Source organism: Mirounga angustirostris, unplaced genomic scaffold (assembly GCF_029215605.1).
Source record: "Mirounga angustirostris isolate CCGP_5_RB_7025 unplaced genomic scaffold, mMirAng1.0.hap1 SCAF_4, whole genome shotgun sequence".
Classification (NCBI taxonomy): Eukaryota; Metazoa; Chordata; class Mammalia; order Carnivora; family Phocidae; genus Mirounga; species Mirounga angustirostris.
In genome coordinates, this window is record NW_026991712.1 from 78,482,381 (window position 1) to 78,486,337 (window position 3,957).

The 3,957-nt window shown below is 32.2% G+C and overlaps 1 non-coding gene across 1 annotated transcript; it reads right to left on the minus strand.

Moving 5' to 3' along the window:
- Window positions 1–230: 230 nt before the first annotated feature.
- Window positions 231–334, minus strand: LOC135364256 (U6 spliceosomal RNA). Its single transcript, XR_010411177.1, has one exon. It is a non-coding gene; the product is annotated as a U6 spliceosomal RNA (small nuclear RNA).
- Between the last annotated feature and the right edge of the window lie 3,623 nt (window positions 335–3,957).

Below are 3,957 nucleotides of genomic sequence, written 5' to 3' on the forward strand. Positions count from 1 at the left end.
TCTCTCTCTCTGTCAAATAATAAATAAAATCTTTAAAAAAAAAAGAATTCCTCATATCAGTGAGGTCATATGATACATGTCTTTCTCTGATTGACTTATTTCACTGAGCATAATACCCTCCAGTTCCATCCACGTCGTTGCAAATGGCAAGATTTCATTCCTTTTGATGGCTGCATAATATTCCATTGTGTGTGTGTGTGTGTGTGTGTGTGTGTGTGTGTGTGTGTATGAAAAAGATGGAACACTTCATGAATTTGCATGTCATCCTTGCACAGGGGCCATGCTAATCTCTGTATCGTTCCAATTTTAGTATATGTGTTGCCAAAGCAAGCACCAGCCAATAGACTTGTGAGTTCTTTCCATACTTTGGCTATTGTAGATAATGCTGCTATAAACATCAAGGTGCATGCATTCCCTTTCAATCAGTATTTTTGTATCCTTGAGTAAATATGTAGTAGTGCAATTGCTGTGGATTGATCTAGAGAATATTATGCTAAGTCAAATAAGTCAGTCGGAGAAACAAATACCATATGGTTTCACTCATATGTGGAATTTAAGAAACAAAACAGGTGAACATATTGTGGGGGCAGGGAAGAGATGCATACCAGGAAACAGATTTTTAAGTATAAAGAACAAACAGGGTTGCTGGAGGAGAGGTGGGCAGGGGTGACGGTTTAAATGGGTGATGTGTTAAGGAGGGCACCTGTGATGAGCACTGGGTGTTGTATGAAAGTGATGAATCACTAAATTGTACACCTGAAACTAATATGGCACTGTATGTTAATTAGAATTTAAATAAAAACTTGAAAAAAAGTATTATGGTAAAATAAATTAGCTATACCAAGAATAAAGACTACCTGGTGTTCATAAAGCTATACACAGGTTTAGTTTTTTTTTAAGAACAGTAGTCTTAAATTAATTGTATATTATATATCTTTTCTTGGTTTAAGTGCTGCAAATGTGCAAGATTCCTAAAATCAACATGATTAGAAACAACTAATTTAAAAAAAAAAAACAACTCATGGGAGCCACACTGTTTTATAAATCTTCTCAAATAGCCTATTGTTTATTGCAAAACAAAGTAATCAACTTGCCCACATTTTATGAGAGGCACTGGACAGTTTGAATAAGTGGTTATTTTTTAATTATCTCTTTAAAGAAAATCCATTTCTATTCTTTCAATTCTTAAAGTGAACATTTTTCATGTGTCTTATAATTATTAAAATTTATTTGTAGCAAGTAAAATTCTCCATGTGATTTATTTCATTTGCCAATATGTAAGGGAACTGAATGGGTCCTAGTACAACACTATTTGGAGACAAATTTACATTTTAAAATATAAATTATTTGTTCCTGAATATATTCATAGACATATATAAGTGTATCCAAATATTTGTGACAGTAAGGCTGGTGATAGTCTATAAATATCAACTTCTTCTGCAAGGTAAAGTTTATACAGTTTATCAAACTATTTTATGAGTTTTAACCACCTTATGATTCTAATTCTGGAAAAACTCAAGGATAATTAAGGCATTTTTTTTAATATCTTTCTGAACACTGCTTAGAAGATTCCATTTCAGGCACTTGGCTAATGATTGACTACCCTGGATGGTTTATGGCTTCAATGCTACCTAGGAGATATATTCTCAGGGATTGTTGGTCTAGACATAGATAAATTTCTGATTTGCTCTTTTGACATAGATGATTGGCAAATAGACACTTATTAGGAACAAAGAGCTGAATCAGTATAGAAATTTAAACTTAGCTATGTTCGAAGACATGACCATGAATAAGTGATGTACACAGTCTGAGAGTATCTATTCCTCACTAAAGCACAGCTATGTTGGATTCTTATTGAAGCCTACTAATGACAGAAGGGGAAAGTTGAGAAAAAGAGCTACATCTTTCACAACCAGAGTTAAATATTTTCTTTTTCTTACCTTTCAACAAGTCAATTAACCTGCAAGTTATCTTTCTATACTCCATTAATCTTCCACAGTACTATAGTGAGCTGCTAAGATAGTACATGTGCTGTGCAAATATATAAAGTCAATGTTACAATTTGCAGTGGTCAAGAATGTTTCCTAAAATTTATTTGATTGACTCCAGCACAGACTCCAAAAATATTACTTATTTTATTTGTAAAATTCAATAATTTTTAACTAGGATGATGCCAAATAAAAATGATACACAGGAGTAAAGGAAAGCACATCAAGTATCTGCTTCCAAAAGACACTGTAAGCAGTTAAATAATCACAAGAGAATATGCAGCTATTAAAATAACCCCATATATTGCCAGGAAAATATCTGAAATGATAGAATTCAGATGGTGATACAGAAAAAATTACAAATTCATTCTTAACATCTGGGTCACAAAATTGTCAGGTTTTTCCCCAATTGTTTTTTCCTACTGAGAAGAGAAGAATAAAATGCTCTGTAAATCAGAAGCCTGATTTTCCTATAATTATGTTATTATTTAAAGAAGTTTTAGGGTTTTTTTCCTACAGTTGTATCAACTTTTTCTTGTTCATATGTGGTATGTTTTTAACTGTTGCTAAATCAGCAGTCTAATTCAAAAAGTATTTTCTTATTTAACACCAAAATTAAGCCTATTCACTTCTGTTACTATACTATGAAACCATTTTTTTTCATGCAACCATTATTTTACTCTTGGGCATGAAACATTCTAGTTTCTTCTGGAGTCCCAATTACATCAACATTGCAATTACAGATATAATAACAATTCCTACTATTCCTAAATTACTTCTTTCAAATACTATTTATTGATGAAACAAACATACTTCCAGCTCTCTTCTTAGTGGACATTCCCATTAGAAAGGCTAAAAAAAAAAAATGGACTTGATTTTATAGCTAGGGTCAGCATTGTTACATGAGTCTGGCCAAATAGGATTCATAGAATTATGATAACACATTCCAGGAAAAAGCTCAGCATTTTCAGGAAATTAAGACATTTCTCCTTCCCCCTTACCAAGATCCCTGTCTTTAAGTTGAACTTAAAGGAATATTAATAAATATTACATGATTTGAAAAACAGATAAAACAAATGAAGAAAAATAAACAGAACCTCAGAAGATTGTGGAACATTAAATACACCAACGTGTGTAATAGGAATACCAGAAGAAAAGAAAGCAAAAGGGACAAAATACTATTTAAAATTAATAGTAGAAACTTCACAAATGTAATGAAAAACACCAACCTATACCTTTAAGAAGATAAGCCTCAAGTATGATAAATTCAAAAACATCCCACCCAGAAACATCACAGACAAAAGGTTGAAAGACAAAATCAAGAGAAAAAAAATTGGGAGTAGTGAGAGAAATGGTGTTATTTTACGCCTTCCAGTGACCATACAGTAGAAACAATGAATGCCAGAGGGCAGTGGGGGGGCATACTAAAAATACTGCCAGAAAAAAAAGAAACTGTCAACCAAAGATCCTATATTCAGAAAAGCTGTCATTAAAACTAAAGATGAAATAAAGCTGTTCTCAGATAAACAAAAACTGAGATATTGTTGCTAGAATATCTGTCTTACATACTAGAGGAAATTCCTTATTTTTTCCAGCTTTATTGAAATATAATTGACATACAACATTGTTAAAGTTTGAACTGTACAACATGATGATTTGATATATGTATATACCGTGAATGAATATCATAAGTTAGTTAACATAACCATCTCCTCACATAGTTACAACTTTTGTGTGTGTGTATTGAGAACTTTTAAGATTACTCTCTTAAAAACTTTAAAATATATAATACTATAATGTTAACTACAGTTGCCATGTTGTACATTACATCCTTAGAGTTTCTTCATCTCATAACTGGAAGTTTGTATGCTTTGATCACCTTCACCCATTTCCCTCACCTCCCCACCCCCACTCCTGGCAATCACCAATCTATTCTTTGTTTCTATGAGTTTGGATTTTTTAGATTCAA